Genomic DNA, 17,350 nt, shown 5'->3' on the forward strand with positions numbered 1-17,350 from the left:
CGGCAAGCTCCGTCCCCCTCTGCCCCCTCCCCCACCGCCCTGAGGGCTGGCCTGGCACAACCAAGGAGCCCCGGATTAGGAGGGAGGAAGCTTTGCCAGGGATCAGCCGGCGGCCTACAATCAGCTGTGGCACTAACACCTGTAGGATCCCAGCTCCTGTCCATGTGCCACCCTTTGCCCCCTACCGCCCCACACACAGTCTGCAGCTTTCACTCCCCTCCCCCACCCCTCCCACCAGGCCTGGGATCTGCCTCCCACTGCAGTCCTGCCCGCCCTGCTCCCAAACGCCTACCTAAGCCACAAGTCGCCAATTTCACCTCCCTCCCCCTCCGCCTCTGCCTCTGCCCCATCTCTCACCCTCCCCGCCACACGCTGACATTTCCTCTCCCCTTCCCGCCCCTCCCCACGCCATGCTCCTCTTTTTTACCCCTCTACTTCCTTCTTTATGTCTCTCCGGGACTCTATTTTCTTGCCTCCACTCGAAGAACTTAAATGGAAAAAAAAAAAAAAAAAAGTACATTATGTCCACAGACTGTGCTGTGCGGTCCTACCTTTGTGCAACCCCGAACCTCATCTTCCCTGGCTGATTTGGTCCTTTGTTAGAGCCGTAAGGGTCCCGAGGACAGGGCGGACAGAAGAGGGGCTGCGGGTAGAAGGGTGCAGCCAGCTGAGGCCACGGGCGCACCTCGCCTCGGGGATGCGGGGGTAGACGCAGGTTAGAGCGGATCCTCACACATCCAGGTAGGTAACCGCGTTTCAGGAACGCGTCCGCCGTGGCGACAGACCACGCGACGCGCCTTTAGCTTGACCTGACCTCGCAGGTCTCAGGACGAGGCGCAAACAACAGGGCAACGGGTCTATGACAACAGACACAGGGCGATTCGCTCGGCGATCATTAGCAATGTTTATTATTTTAAACGGAGCATAACGTCAGTCACGTGTGCCCTGTTTTTACAGGAATTTTGGGGGTGGGGTGGGGGAAGGAAGGAGTGCCTTTTCTGAAAGAAATTTAATTCTTAGGAGAGAAATGCTGGGTAAGCCAACGGTAATGGCTTTTCCTACCATTCACTACAGAGCCTGCAATCGAGTCAGCTCTGGCTACTCGCTGGCTGTGAAACCTCCGGCCAGGAACCGACTCTTTCTGTGCCTCAGTGTCCTTGTCTGTAAGCTAAAAATCTAGCATGCACCAGACCGACCGCTCAGGGACTATAATTGAATCCATGCCTATCTTCATCATCGTCGCATCACTGTATGAAAGCTTCCCGAGACTTCCACAGGTGCTTTACTTAACAGTGCTGTGATCTCCATTTTACAGATGGACAGAGAGGTCACGAACCCGGCCCAAGGCCATGCAGCTGAGCAGAAGATGCAGCATTCACCCCAGAGAGTCTGGGTCCAGAGTGATTACCATTCTGTCTCTGATGTCACGCCCAATGGCCAGCAAAATGTAAACTGTGTCACAACTCACTTGTCAGCGTTGCTATAATAATATTGGCTTTATTTTTATAAGAGCCGTTGCCCAGAAGAGTGATTTTATTTTGCCTTTTTGAATTAAATGGAAGTCCTGGGGCATTGAGCCTAGTGTAATGGCTTCTACTTCCGCCTGCTATCCACTCCCCTCACCTTAGAGAGAAAGCAAGGATGAGGCCTCACAGACACGGCCTGCATGTGTGGCTTTATGGGTCAAGCTGCCTCCTCCCGGCCAAAGAGGCCGAGGGTATCTCCATTCGGGCGTGGCTGGCAAATCCCTCTGTGGCCGTGGCCAACTACAGAATGACAGCCACCACCTGTCCCTCTTGGCTGGGGAAGAGTGGGGTCAGAGGGCCATGCCTCAGGGACAGCAAGGCTCCTCAGCCTGAAACCCATATGTGTACCTAAGGCTATTCCGAGCGATCTCCGGACCAGGCAGAGGCTGCCCTCCCCGGCCTGCCATGCAGTGCGCCGCCTGGTGCTGGAGTCTAACATGCTCCCAGGCAGCTGCCCAGCCGGGCCCCAGGGCAGGAGACAGGTAAGGGGAGCGCACCCCTGGCAGCGCCCAGCATTTTCATTCTAGGGGGGAGAGGGATGTTTGACTTTCATTCGAAGCGTCTCACCAGAGCCAGAGCACCAGCACCAAGCGGGGGTGGGAGACAAGAGACAGTGAGGACCTTGCCTGTCCCGACGGTGACGGCCTCACCCGTGATGCCCATCAAGTCATTCTGGCAGCTGGGAGGTGGCCTTCGGTCCCCCTGAGCCTGGGAGCATGCCGTAGGGATACACCCGGCACCCGGGGCTCTGAGGTGGGTGGCTAGTCCCCACCATGCGGCTACCCACAGATACAGCTCAGTCCAGCAGTCTCGACCTCAGCGTCCCAACCTTGGGATTTTAGACCAAAAAAAAAAAAAAAATCATAGGAGAAAATATATGGGCTGGCCAAGAACACGGGCTTAGGAGCACGACAGCTCTAGGTGTGAGTCGCTCATCTGTAAGACCTGGGCAAGCTGCACGACTTCTGTCGGCCTCAGTTTCCCATCTGTGCAGTGGACACAAATGAAAGCCAGATTTGCTAGAACCCCAGGGATGCAAGACTGAAACAAACTGGGCCCCCAAAACACCAATTATCAGGACTTGCTGGAAAGCAAGGGCACAGGAAGGCAGACTATGGAGTCAGAAGCCAGGATAGAGGCAGACACCCCTGGAAGGGGCAAGGTGGCAAGGGAGGGGGTGTCTGGGGCACTGGTGTGTCTCATTTCTTGACCTGGGAGCTGCTGAGATAGGTGGAAATACATCCAGCTGCACACTGACACTTTCTGTACTTTGCTACTTATACAACGTGCTATAAAATTTACTAGAAAAAAACAAACTAAAAAAAACCTTTTGCATGGAACATAGAAACTGGGCTGTCCTTAGCTCAAAGTGAGAACTGTGGGTCTGAACACTTCGGGCATTTCCTAGCTGTGCCCCCTTCCCCCAGGGGGTGTGTTGATAAGGCCACCCCACAACAGCACAGTCAGTCATACTTCCCAGCACCCCCCGCCCCCCGTGGGCTCAGAGGTCGTCCCATCCGGGGACACTAACGCGTCCTCACTGACTTCCGCACATATTTACTGAGCAGCTACTATGTACCAGGCATGAATCTAGAGATGAACGAAACTAAGAAAGCGCCTTCTTTGGAAAAAAGGGGCGGGGAGGGGTGGCTTATGTTGTGGTTCTGAAGAGAAGCAGGGATCAGATGCCACCTGCGGAGGCCCCGCTGTTACAGTCATGCGGCCCGGGTCATCTTAACACTGTGGCAAGGTTCGCCGTCCAGGGCTCCCCGGGGCCTTTCTGCCCCCCGCCCCGTGGCACCCTCTGCCTCCTCCGTGCCAAATGGACGCCCGGAGGGTGCTCGGAGATGTTTTTCCTCCAAGACTGAAGCAACGAGCACAGCAGGGCTCCGAAGACAGACTCTCCGGGTTCCAACCTCCGCTGTGTGCCTTTGGGTCTCTTAACCTCTCTGAGCCCCGGTCTTCCTATTTGCACAGTGAGAGCAAGAATTACCTCTCAGGGCTCTGTGAGGGCTGCACAGACGATTCAGTAAAACGCTCAGCTCAGTGCTCGGCATACAGCAAGCACTCAGTGCGCTTCGGCCGCGACTGGTCCCACGTTTTCTGTGAATTCCTGGCGGGCTGCCTGCCCTTCCATGCCCCCCACCTCGCCGCCCGTCCGCGGACTGTGGTCTCTGCAGGTCATTGACCTTCTCGTCGCCCTCGGAAAGAGAGAGACGGAGAAGGAGAGGGAGAGAGGGGAAGGACAGGAGAGCGGGGAAGGAGAAAACTCCCTTTGCCTGGGGAGCCACTTTGTGGCTTTGGCCCCCGCGAAGGTCTGTGCTGCCCAGCATGGCAGCCACAGCCGCGTGGGCCACGCTCAAAATGTGGCTCGTCAAAACTGAGTTGTACTATAAACGTAAAAATATACACCAGATCTCAAAGACTTAGCATGGGAAAAAAAAAAAAAAATGGATGCAAACACCTCGCTAATTTTTAAAATAAATCTTGGTTATACCGACCTAAATACAACATATTATTAAAATTAACCTCACCTATTTTTATTTTTTCTTTACTTTTGTTTTGATGAGGCCACTAGAAAATTTTCAAGTACACACGTGGCCTGTATCCTGTTTCTATTGGGCAGGGCTGCTCTAGGTTACCAAGGTTACTTCCCGTCGCAAAGGCAGTTTCCGCCTTCAACAGAATCTTCATCCCAGTTCTCAAGATACAATGTTTCATCTCGACACATAAATAACATTTTTGACAAAATTCCACAAGAAGCAGAAACTGGGAGTGATGAAGTGACTTGCCTCAGGTTACGTGGCTAACAGGGTGGAGCCGGAATCCGACTCCACACCTAGCGAGATGCCAGGCCGAATTCCTTCTGACACTGGACACTAACTCACCCGTCTCTTCAAATCTGCTCCCTAAAAACACAGTGGCCTCTCCGAGCCGTCACCCCAGTAAAGAATGAAGAACTAACATTCCATTACTTGCCACCGATGGGTGGTTACGTTTTAAAAGGGGAGATCGACACCTCCGGGGGACACATGGCTTAAGCACACGTGCAGAGATAACATCAGGATGGGTGACATTCTGACGCCTTCCATACCTGGCTCGAACTGGTATTTCCAGTCCTAGCTCATTCTGCATAAAACTCAAGGAACCTGGATACTTAAGGGATTTAACTGTCGCAGGGAGGGGAGTTACGGAAGCCAGCACCCTGCGCCTCCCATGAACGAAGAAGGAATCCTCCCAGTCCCCATGAGACACGGATTCTTTATGCCCATTTTACAGATGAGGAAACCAACTCCCGGGAAGGCTCAGAGATTTTCCCCATGACACAGCAGCCAGCGGCCCCTCTGGCCTTTGCTCCTGCAGTCCCCTGTGCTAAAATTAAAACACCCTTGTCCACCAGCAAGGTCTGGCTCGAACCCCCTCTTCTGCAAAGTCAATACTGCGCTCTCTTTTCAAGAAACCACTCCTCCCTTTGGCCACCGTGAACTTTAAACATCATCTCTCCCGCGCCTATCACAAAACGTTAGCATCTGTGGCTTCTGCATCGATGCCCTCCACCGTAAGTCTGAGCCTCCTTCTAGGAGAAGCTATGACTTATCTATAAATGCAACTTCAGTTCCTGGCACAGGATCAGACACATAAGAATCATTCAAAAAAAAAAAAATAGCTGTTGATTGAATGAAATCATCAACAAACCAACGCATCATGACATCCTGCGTTTCGTTCTGAGTACCTTTTCCCAACCAGCTTTCCTTTTCTGCATCTCGACGTCCTCCCCACGGGTGGCTTCCCCACCAATCTGTTTGCGTGGAAAGAGGCCAAGGACACTGCTTTTGACTGTAGTTTGTTAACACCAATTGTCACCTCTCCACTTTTATTAATTGCTAGGTTAATCAAGCACTCCAAATTGTGCCCACCCACGCTAACATGAAAGCATTTCTGGACGGCCAAGAAAACAGATTTAAGCGGAAGCAAAAGACAGAATCTCACAGCCTTGTGAACCCTGCACGACTGCCATATTCTTCATCAGGGTATTCGGGTCTGAGTCATATCGAACAGGGGAACCGTCATGACCAAAAATCTCAGCCCTCCACAGCCTCTGCACGGAAGACAGGTATCAGAGTGAACTCTGCGGTACTTTCTCATCTTTGCCCCTCGCCATCCCGAGACTGCTGCTCTCCTGCCAGCGTTTAGATCAGAAAACGGAGGCTCAAGTGGGAAAGTGGTGTTTCCGCCTTGCCCAGGGTCACCGAGCGGGAAGGTGAGAGCTAAGATTCAGACGTACACCTACCTTCTCACTGCACTAGTCGCACCTAGTCCCGCCATCTGGGACCTGAAGATCCACCCCGATCCTTCCTTCCCCGTGGCCTGGGGCTCACCCTCCCAGACTTACCAGCCACATTCTGGTCACTTCAGCAAAACGGAGCTGCCCCGTACAAAGGAAGCTTCCTTTCCCCCGCAAAAGTTCGACCAAACCTCCGAGACACGACGGGTGAACCTTCAGCTAGATCTGATTTTCAAATTCTGGAAAATCTTTCACAGGAATGTTTTTGCTCCCTCTGCTCCTAGTCATGGCATAAGCGTCGGTGCAAGTACACGCTCGCTCGCACACGCCTGCTATTATGCGCTGTTTCGTGGTCAGTAAACACGGAGGCAGAGAGACAGGAGAAAGAGGGAAAGATTTATTTTATATGTTAATGTATTTTTCAGGCTTCTGATTGCAAAAAAAATAAATAAATGCTATCCCTCCAAATTGTCCCCTTCTACTTTATAAGCAGCGTTTATTTTTAATGTTCAATAAAGATGCCACAGAGGCCACCAGACCGGCTCGCAATGACATTCCCTGACAGGCTCCCATATGGAGAGCCTGACTTTCCAGATGCCTTCCCATGTACCAGGTTTCCAGAAGCACAGCTTACGAGCCCCCTGGGGCAGGAAGAGGAGCCCCGTGCATGAGACACATTGCATCGCTTAACGAGTAACGCTGCTCAGAGCCGGCAACGGGCCCAGGAGCCCCCGGGGTCCCCCTGCTGAGTTCCCGGGCGAAGTCACCTCTGGCACCCCAAATAAGCAGGTGGAGAATTCAAAGGGAAGTTGAGCATCTGTGCGGGAAGCCTGATCTGAGCCTCGCCACCTAGAGAGGATTTTGAGAAATGGAAGGCGAAATGATTAGGACTATAAACAAGTTTCTCAACTGTGGCTAATAATCTGACCCCTTTCAAAGGGAAAAGAGAAGGTTGGTTAAAAAGCACAGATTTTATTTTAAGAAAATACATCTCGCCTGCAAAAGATACAGCAAAGAATCACGGCAATGTTCTTCTGTTTGTTTTCAGTTTATCGTCAAAATATAAACCCCTAATTAAAAAAGTTTCGTTGACTTAGCGTACAGAACACAGATCCACAGATCCCATCTCGAGAAAGATCCTCCTACAGAGTCTATCTCACCAAGGTCAAGCTCAAGCGCCAGTAAAATGCGTTTACAAGGAGCGGTTAATGAGAAAGCAAACCCAAGGTGGCCGACCCCTTCCGGGGTGTGAACATGTCAACACCGATGTCTGAGGCTTGGTCTCCAGGACACTAGGCTGGGGTGACAAAAGCCACCGGGGAGCAGTCATGACCATGATGGGACAGATGACATGTAAGATAACGACACACTTATTAAGTAGGTGCTAACAGCCTTTCCGCACCAGCAAAACTACCTTCAATACTCCTTGTCCTTCTGCTTCATAAAAAAGGACAGTGACCTAGTGCAAATGAAAGGCCTGTGCTTCAAGCCGGCCTCACCTCCATCTGGGTCGTGCTGAGGGGCTGCAGCTTCTGCTCCCCCAGCTGCCATTTGGGGGTGGGTGATGGAAGCACAGGCTGCCCAGGGGACCTCCCAGCAGGGGGCGCTGTTAAAGCTCAGGAAAAACCCCAGTGGTGACGTTCATCTAGGAAAGCAAAGGCCCCGTCACTGGTGAAACCAGAACGGCGATGCCGACCTTCGTCACATAAAGTAACCAAAGAGGGTAAATAATGCCTTTTGCAAACAAAAGTTCCAGACATCCCATGGAGCAATAAAATGCACCTAACCACCTCACCGAGCATCTCTAGTAAACTCCTGAGATCCAATCTCGCCACGACAGGTGCACGTTCACCGTTCACATAACTGAGCGGAAATTTTAACTTTCTTCTGTTGTTCGTCTTCGCTTTTTGCTAGGACTACCTTGAACTCCAAGAGCCCCCAATTACGGAGATTCCATCAGACTGATGGAGCATTCTTTTAATTTATCGGTCCATAATCCGATTTTCCTCACATTGGACCACACGTCACCCCCGGTCTCGTCACAAACCCACAGGGGCCGTGAGGCACGGCGCACCGGCTGGACGAATTATGCTGAAAATGCGAACACTCGTCACTTGGGGACCCAGTTTTCGAATCGTTAACATAAGGAGGTTGGGTCGGATCTGCGGCCAGCACTGGAGGGGCCTGGGCAGCGGGAGGGGGAGATGGCTGTTATTCAACGTTTCCACCTCAGTAGCTTAGGACCCTTCCCTGCGAGGCGATGGAAGGGGCCAGGCAGAAGCCTCCAGGGCTGGGCTGTGGCACGGGATTTGCCACTGGGGAGCCAGGACGGGCTTAGCTACCACCTCGGGACCACCCTGTGAAGTAGGTTTGATTATCTCCACTGCTGACCTGAGAAAATTCAAATTTAATGAGGACAAATACCTCTCTTGAGATCCCAGAGACCGTAGACCGCCCAGAATCAACTATTTCTCAACCCCTCCCCATCACTGTCACACTGTCACCCTGGCCCAAGCCACCCTCATCTCCTGCCTGAATTAAAGCAAGTCCCCCCTGCATAGCCTCCCTGCTTACATCTTTGATCCCGGTGGGCAATGGGAGTGGCCCAAGTTCTGCTAAATGGCGGGGGGTGGGGGGGGAGATTCACACCAGACTCTGAACAGCTGAGCCTCTGTCTCTCCGACCTCATCCCCTGAGACTTTCCGCCATGCTCCCTCCCTGCCAGACACAGGACCTCCTTATAGTCTCCCCATTAGCAGTTGAGACATGGCCTCTGGGCCTTTGTACCGACCTCAGCCTCCACTCTGTCCCCAGGTATCCCCATGACTCACTCCTTCACCTTTTCAGGTATTTGCTCATATCTCCTGAGAATCTCTCCCTGACCAACTTAAACCTGCAAACTCTACCCACCACCAACACGAGCCGCCCCCCCCACCCTCTCCCCCTCCCACCTCCGCTTTCTCTGCCCCCGCGGTACTGGTGAGAAAGTACCGTGGAGAATGCGCATGTGCTAGCGTAAGACTCGGTGGGCTTCACTCCTTCTGCATGTTAGTCTGTCTCCCTCGACTAGACTACGAGCTCTCTGAGGACGGAGACTTTTGTCACTCGGTTTCCTACCAGACCCACTGCACTTCGAGCAGAGCCTCGCATATAGTTGCGTTCAATAAATATTTGTGTGACACATCCAAAAACAGAATTAAAAAAAAAAAATGAAGAGGTCAATGCAGGCCCACTACGGGGTGGTCTCTGCTCACCGCACCTGCCTGCTCACCCCCAACTGGAGCGTGAGCCCTGTGAGGGCGGGAACTGGGGCCAGACACACTGTGGGCCGCGGTCAACGATGCTTTCCTCCACTTACCGGTCACTTCCGAGCCACCCCTCCGGGCTGCTGGGAGCACATCGCTTTAAAGCACTTACATCATCCAGGGTCACTGTGTGTGGGACCTCTTTCTTCGGATGGCATAAAATAAAAGAGTGTGGTCCTCACACACAACTGTGGTTTGGGGTGAGCCAGCCTGGGAGGAGCTGCCTAACTTATCGCACCCCACATTTCTTCCAAGTCCCTAACATCGTGTCAGTCCAAGCAAAGGGCTCAACGTGGGAAGGCACTCGCCACATTCAAGCGACTGTTGTTTGGCTAGAATGTCACAACTAAGCACGGAATAAATCAGAGGGAGACCAGGCCCGGCCATATGGGGGAGGCCCTGAAAGGCTAGATGCCACCGTCCCGCAGAGCTGCCAGATTCTCGAGGTCACCACTGACACTGAGGGCTGGCAACCCTGCCTGCAACCTGCCTACCCAGGGAAGGGAGGCCTGCCACCTCCCGCAAGTCACTGCCTTAGTGGAACGCATGCCCTGACTCCAAAAGCCAAGCCCTGCCTCTAAGGGACAATGACAGGGCCACCTCTAGGCTTCCTGACTGCTCAGATCAACCTCCCTCAACAGCATCTGCACTTGTGAGGTTTTCCACCAAAAATATATATATACGTAGTTACCCAAAAGGGAGTAAGAACCTTGGGGCAAGAGAAATCATAAATGGAATGCGTGAGTGCTGAGCTAGGCAGTTTTCGAATGACAACTCCTTGCATCCTAACGTTCTCATTAAACCCTGGCACACCCACTCCAAGGGGGACAAATCGAGGCTCACGTGACGAGCAAGCCATTCTAGCTGGAAAGCAAAAGAGCTTGGGTCAGTTTCCTCAAGCAACGCTGCCTTCCATGAAGACAAACAGAACTGACCCCGAAAACGTAACGAAGTGGCCGCTGACTGTGCGAGAGCTGGTCTCCTCCGTGTCCCTCCGCAGAGGGGTGCAGCTGAAACCCGGCCCCCAAGACTTGAGCCTGAGAGCCCAGCAGAAGGCAGACACCCTTCTCTGAGGGGGCCAAATGACACAGTGAAGGTAACAAGACCTGAACTCCTAAGCCCCAAGTTCAAAACACCCCTCCCCTAAGCCTCGGTCTGCTGCTCATCTGTGAAATGGGAATGTTTACCCCTATTGACACCACACGGTTGCAATAAGGACCTTGTGATACTGGCAGATACTGTGCTTTGTGACTTGGGAAAGGCTGTTAAGACAAAGATATAATTACAATGAAATCGAGCGAGCGCTGCCCACTGAGAGGCTGAGCTTCAGGCGTAAGCTGCTGAGCTGCCCTCCAGGGGTAAACGTGGTTCCACCTGAGCAGCAGCTTCCGACTCACCTCCCGCTCCAGCCTACGCCTCTCCAAGTCATGAGACACGGATGCAGCCTATATAATGATGACCTTACAGGTGACATCACTTCCAGAAAGGGTGGCCCTGAATTACAAACTCTACCCATCAGCATCTCAGGTAAGAAAGTGGCCAAGGTGAGTCGCAGACCACGTCCCTCTTGGATGCACTGGATCCTGGCCCAGGGTGGCCCTGTCCCCTGGTGCTCAGAAGGGCCACATGGACCCAATACATTCCAACTTCCCACTTCCCTTCATCTGAGAGTTTGGTCCCCCCCACCCGCTCCCCGTGATCCCTCTTATACAATGTTCCTGGAATTTGAGTGACATGGGCCACTTGTAGAGAAAAGAAGTTGACAGGAACCCTAGTTTTAGCTTAAATTGTTTTCATTCCAATGTTATTCAAGCATTAAAATGTAAAACATTAAAATAATAATTAAAAATAGTTCAATAACAAATATTTATCTAGCACTAAGTGCCAGGCACTTTGTTGGGGGCTGAAGGACATGGGGGTGAGAACAACAGGAAAACACCCCTGTCCTCGAGAAGCTTCAGGTCCAGCCATTACCCAGAGGAAGAAATTAACAAAAACATCCCACAGAAGCCGTAGAAATCAACTGGGAAAACTGCCTCCAAGGTCTTTAGAAACATAGCATCTCAGCAAGGTACTGAGAGCAGACTGGGGAAGAATTCCAGGCAAAGAGAAGAGCCTGTGGGCATCGAATGAGGGTCGCGTGCCCAGGACGTGCGGCTCTAAAACCACCCTGAGAGCAAAACGAACTTACAAGGTGCCTTTTAAGTTCAACACCAATAACAAGTCTAACGTCCTGTGACAGTCAAGGCTGACCCTAAGCCACCACTCTCCTGATGACATACGGTTCATTCTGGCTCAGGTCAACCCGGTCCTTCTGAGGTTGGCGCCCCCAGCCCTGTGCCTTCCTGATGCGGAAAATACTGAGGAACCACCTGATGTCCTCCTCACAGGAGGAGCCCCCAACCCCCGGAGACCGCCCCCCCCCCCGCGCCCCGGCTCTGCCTCGTTCCTCCCCCACTGTCTTTCCACAATTGGAGAGATGCCATTTGGTGCCAAAGCAATGAGTCCCTGGTGCCAGTGACATCAGGCCAGTAATTGGTTACAAGTGGCCATGCAGATGACCCAAAGGATTCTTCTCTTGAGATGACATCAAAACGTCAATTTAAAAAAAAATGTTTTAAATAAAAAAATTTAAATAAAAAAAATTATTTTAAAAAAAAACGACGTCTCCGAGAACACGGGCAAGCCCACGAAGAAACACCGTGTGAGACGCAAACTCCCAGAGACGGGGTTGCCGCCTTCTCTCGCACTTTGTCAAAATCTTCTAGAATCTTCCAAAAAAAAAAAAACCTCTCTCCCTGCTGCATTTCCAACTGCCTCTCCCACTTCCCTCCAGTCCAAGAAATGACGCGCGTCGGGTGGATGACTGGCATGATGACGTTTGCGACGCTCTCACATCGCAGGCAGCGGTGAGAAAGGGGCCGACACCGACCAAGCCCCGCCGAGCTGCAGAGCGGCGTCGCACGTGACCTCGCACACCACTCAACGCAGGCTCGTAAGGTCCTGCGCCCATTTTAGAGACGAGCGCTGGCGGTGGTTTCGGCAGCGGGTTTAAAGCCAGCCGCATCCTTAGTCGAGGGCCCAGTTTCAGTGGAGGTCTGCCTGACATGGAAGCGTGAACTTCGCCTAGCGGCGCACCTCACCCTTCCCCCGGAGAAAGCCCTGTGCTTTGAAGCAGAATCTGGCACAGTGCACAACAGGTGCCATCTGCCTCTAACATTCTTACCGAGCTCCCTTCAAGAAGTGCCATGGTTTCTCCTTTTAATTACACAAGCTTCCCCTCCAGCTTCCTCATTCAATATAAATGAAAAAGATTCTGATTCAATTGCATTGTCTTCCCATTTTAATTGCCAGGTTTGCAAGTATAGCTGTCTGACAATTTTCGTGGCAAAGGTCCAGGAATTTCACTCCCTCCCGGGCCAGGCAGACTTTTGTGCGCCGACCAGCACGCCTTAGGACCATCTGTGACATCTTTTTCAGTGGCAGAAAAGAAAACGTACCCTCTGGAGTCCGTCCATTCATAAGTTTGAGATTATGGAGTTCAAATAATACAGATTTGGACACTCTGCAAAAATGGTTTCTTTAAATAAAGTTGTTTTTTTCTTTCTTTCTTGGTCCCCTCTGAAGTCCTAGAAGAGAAGGAAGTAAGCTTCTTCTCAAACAGGGCCTCTGTTCGATCATCTCACGTCAACATCATTTACTGAGACTATCTGACATGGGGAGGTGAGCTCCGGGCCTTGATGTCTGCTGGGGGGTCCTCGCACAGGCTCAGTGGCAGGTAGGAAAAGAGACCTCAACACTCAGAGGCACCTACGTCAAATTCCAGCAGAACAGACAAGCTCGAGCCGCTGGCGGAATCAGATGCTCAAGAACTGGGTCTCAACATCAGAGCGATCTCCAGTGACTGGATGCAGGTGAGAAGGGAACAGAAATCCGTTCATCCGCCCATTCAATATTTACTAAGCGCTCGGTGTAGAAAAGGCACCAAGCTCTGCGCCAGAAATATAATGTGGTCCAGGGAAAAACACATGACTCCTGCCCCTGGAAGAGTATGCGATCTCATGAGATGAACAGGTGACAAACATGTAGGCAAACACAGATCACCAGCCGTGCGAGGACTGACGGAGAAGCCCCCAGGTTTCTGCCGCACAGAAGCTGGGGCCTGGGCTGGTACCTGCCAAGCCGCCCCAGCCTGGCAGACCCACTGGTTCCTCAGCACTGAGAATGAACAGCGGTGGTCAGGTCTGCAAAGAAGAGAGGACGCTTCCGGGGACAGAATCGGTACAGCTCAGGGGTTAAAAGCATGACTCTGGGGGTTCGAATCCTAGTTTCTCTCCCGACTAGCCCTGTAGCTGTGGGCAACTGATCCAACTCCACTTCTGAAGTGGGGCTCATTGTCATGTTTATCCCATCGTAGGGTTTTTGTGAGGATTCAAGATGTCAAGTGAATTCATTCACACGAAGGTTAAAAAGAGTTCCTGGCACACAGTTGGTGTTATAAAGAAAAAAAAAAAATCCTAGCTATGTCTTAAAATACAACTCTGGGACGTGGATTTTCTATTTCCCAGATGAAGAACAGAGACTGGGAATGCTGTGGAGACACTTTAGAACCTCACAGGTAAATGCTGGAGCTGGGCTTCTGACCTAGGTTGAGAGTCATCAGTAAATAATTTCAAAAAACGAGACTCATTGGGTATAATTCCATTGAGGTTTGGGCTACTATGGGCTATTTCAAGTTTATTTTATATCTGAAGAATTCCTCGGTCTAATGGAGAGAATCATCACCTTGTTGATAAGCCAGCCTTACTAGGTAACAGTTCCTAAAGTTATCTAGGACAGAGTGGGTCAAAGTTCTTTTTGTCGTGCTGCCTCAGTTTCCCCGAAGTGACAATTATTAGGGAAGCTGAAATCAAAGAAGTCACGAGACTCAAGTTTTCGTAGCTTTATTGGTCACAACAACTCAGAAGGTCCCCTGCCAGCACCTTCCTCACCCAACATTTATAACTGTGTCCCCGAAGTCAAGCTGGGGACCTGTGTACGGTTTCTGCCAACTCGTGTCTGTCCAGCAGGCGAGCCTCCTGCTCTCCCTTATCTAATTCGGACTTCTCGACGGAGACTTATTCGGATTCACAGCCTCCAGAGGGTGTTACTTTTCTAGGCTGGATCAGGAGCACCCGCTCTGTGCTCTCTCAAATACCTATAAACACATCCGGTATCTCTACCGCTGACCTCGCCTCACTGTTTTAGAAAGATCAGAGCAGAAATCTGCCTCCTTACCAGGCTATGACTTCTCTGCAAACATGGGCGAAGCCACTACTGCTTTTTCATAGATTTATACTTTCTTTTTTTTTTTGGTTGGACAGACATCTTTTGAGCACCTATTATGCTAAAGGCATAATTCTACATGCTGGTGATAAAAAATAAATACATGAAGCTGTTGATCCAGCAGGAAAGACAGGTGCAGGGAGAACGAGATTTCGATGTTACTGCATTGGTTTTGGCAAGTAACCTGCCCTCTCTGGCTTGGCTAATGTATCCGGAAAATGGAATTAACATTAGTATCTACCTCTATCTCTTAAGGTGGTGATGAGGATTACATGAGCTCATGCCTATGACATGCTGGGCGACCACATCCCTGGCACTCAGTAGGTAGGCCAAATACATGTTGGGTAATTCTCTGCGATAAGCGTTACCAATATGGGTTATTTATCAAAGGAAGATTATGATCTCTGACACCAATGTAGCTGTTAAGTCTTAAGAGTCTTCTTTTGGTCCAAAATCGTTCAATGTTTAATGGGAAACTGGCATCAATGCAATTGGCTCTGTCGATAAATTGATTTTAAAACATTACATATCTTCAAGAAACCTCACCAATGCGCCTCTCTTTGATACCATAATCTAAAAACACCTTCAGGAAAGGCCGTCCTCTTCATGAGTTTTTCTCTGATTGCTCACCCAGCACATTCCCCCTCCTTAAACTCACCTTCCCGAGTTTTCCTAGGGTACTTAGCGCTTTCTTTACCTGGTATGAGTTAATGATCTTGTCCTGGCCCTCCCCCCACCATCACCAAACCCTAAAACTCCTTTCAAACAGGAACCACGTCCAACATTAACATCCCTCTGTATCAGTCATCTGTGGCTAACAGCGCTGCGTAACAAACCATTCCAAAAAGCAGTCTTGCGGCAATAATAACCATTTACATTCACTCGCGCATCTGCAGGTCGGCTGGGACTCGGCTGATCTAGGGTGGGCTCAGCTTCTCACTGAAGGTGTTTTGGTTTGGCCAGGTAGCTCCATTGCAACTGTCTCTCATTCTACTCCTCCTCAGACCAGCAAGGTACCAGAGCATGCCGTTCTCATCATAAAGGCCAAGAAGCGGGGGTGGGGGGGGGCTGGGGGAGCAGAAACGCTCAAGGTCTTCTAAGGCCTAGGCTCATAATCGGCACACCATCACCTCTGACTCATCTTTCATATCAAAGTAAGTCACACAGTCGGCCCCAAACTCAAAAGTTACAGAAATACACTATGATCTTCATGCAGGAATTCAGAAAGGTATGACGAATTTGGGGCCATTAATGTAAACAGCGTGTCACATCCACCACCCAGGTGCCTTATGCATCTAAAATAATCCTCTGGCAATGAATGAATGAATGAATGAATGAATGCTGAGTACATTTCAGAGCCTTCTCAAGGCATAGGACAATTTGCCAGCGGCCACTGCAAATTCTGAGTCTGGTACAGCAGTAGCGCCCTCATTAAACATTCGTTTGCTGCAGGTCCCCAGACTCCACTGGACTTTAGCAGAATTTCAAAAACTTGTATGTACGCATGGTTATTTTTTTCATGGACCTCTGATTATGAAATCAATCACTCTATCCATTCACACATGGGAGCCCACATACACACACATCACACCCTCTCATTAAAAAAAGAAAAATGCAACACTGTTTTGCATACACAGGGTGAGGGAGGGGGTGGAGCGGGAGAAGGTGAAGAGGTGATTTCGAATCAAACCTACAGTGGTTAATTTTCATTTAACTACCTAGCTGAGAATAGAGGTTCAGCAGAAACACATTACAGTCCGTGAACTTCTGAAATGATGCATTATTGAAGCCACAGCAGGGGAAAGGGCTTGGTTTGGAAGACATAAAAGACTAAAGTCTGCAGAAGTGTCTTTTCCATTACAAGGTAACTGCTCAAAAAAAAAAAAAAAAAAAAAGCCCACACGTTTTAATTGAGAAAGAAGACACTCTCTCCAAGGGGGCAGGTAAAATAAAATTAACCCACACATAGCTCTCCGTCCCTTCTTCCCTCAGGAAAACATGCCGCTCCTCCCAGAGCTCAAAGGAAAAGCCTTAGATTACTCTCTTTTCCCCTCTGAATCCCACCAACACCAGCTACAAGCCACCACGTGTTCATGCACTCAACAAATATTTATCAAGAGCCTTCAATGTATGTAACATAAGGAGAAAGAATCCACCCCTGCCCTCCCCTTCCTCCCCTCCCCTCCCTCTCCCCAACCATTCCCAACCACCCCCCACCCCACCCCCCTCCGTCATCAGTTTACATTCAAGTAAATGACATGACATATTAACCAACAGTGACGCTTTAGGAAAAACCAGAGCTGGGTAGAGAAGGCAGTGAGTGGAGTTAACAGAAAGTTACAAGTCTAAATAGGGCGAAAATCACCCAGGTTTTCACGCTGCTAAGTGACTTGGATTCTCCCGAGGCCTTAGGTTCTCCGTGCTTGAATTTTCAAAAGCTTTTAAAATCAATCACCAAATGAAGTTGTACAGAATATCCACAACGAGTAGATTATCATGCCGCTCACTCTAGCAGACACAAATACGGGGTCCCTACCTGCGAGGCATTTGCAATCTAGTACCTCTCATCAAGAGGTCCTCAGGGGACATGGGAGAACCACGAAACCCAGGTTTAACCACTAACTCTACGCAATGACAAAAGGCAGTCTACCCGGACACAAAGCACCGACTTAACAAGGCCTTTGGGGGGTGCACCCCAGTCCCTCTATCCCCTTTACTGTGTGTTTTGTAGGAAGTGAGCTGATGGCACTGAAGATGTAGGGGTCTAGTAAATCCTAAGGAAGGCGTGAGTGTGCCCCGCTGGGTCCCCACATTGGGCTCCTGGAAGCCAGTGCTGTGGGATCCGATTCTACAAGTCTAAGCTATAAACGCACAGCATCTGTTTGGGGAAGGGGATCGTGGTGGTGGCA

General features: G+C 50.6%; 1 protein-coding gene across 5 annotated transcripts in view; it reads right to left on the bottom strand.

The window, feature by feature from the left end:
- The window catches only part of LARGE1 (LARGE xylosyl- and glucuronyltransferase 1), a 477,871-nt gene that overhangs the window by 437,956 nt on the left and 22,565 nt on the right, over positions 1-17,350 (bottom strand). The window lies entirely within an intron of this gene.

The sequence above is a fragment of the Rousettus aegyptiacus genome, unplaced genomic scaffold (genome assembly GCF_014176215.1).
Source record: "Rousettus aegyptiacus isolate mRouAeg1 unplaced genomic scaffold, mRouAeg1.p scaffold_m13_p_2, whole genome shotgun sequence".
Classification (NCBI taxonomy): domain Eukaryota; kingdom Metazoa; phylum Chordata; class Mammalia; order Chiroptera; family Pteropodidae; genus Rousettus; species Rousettus aegyptiacus.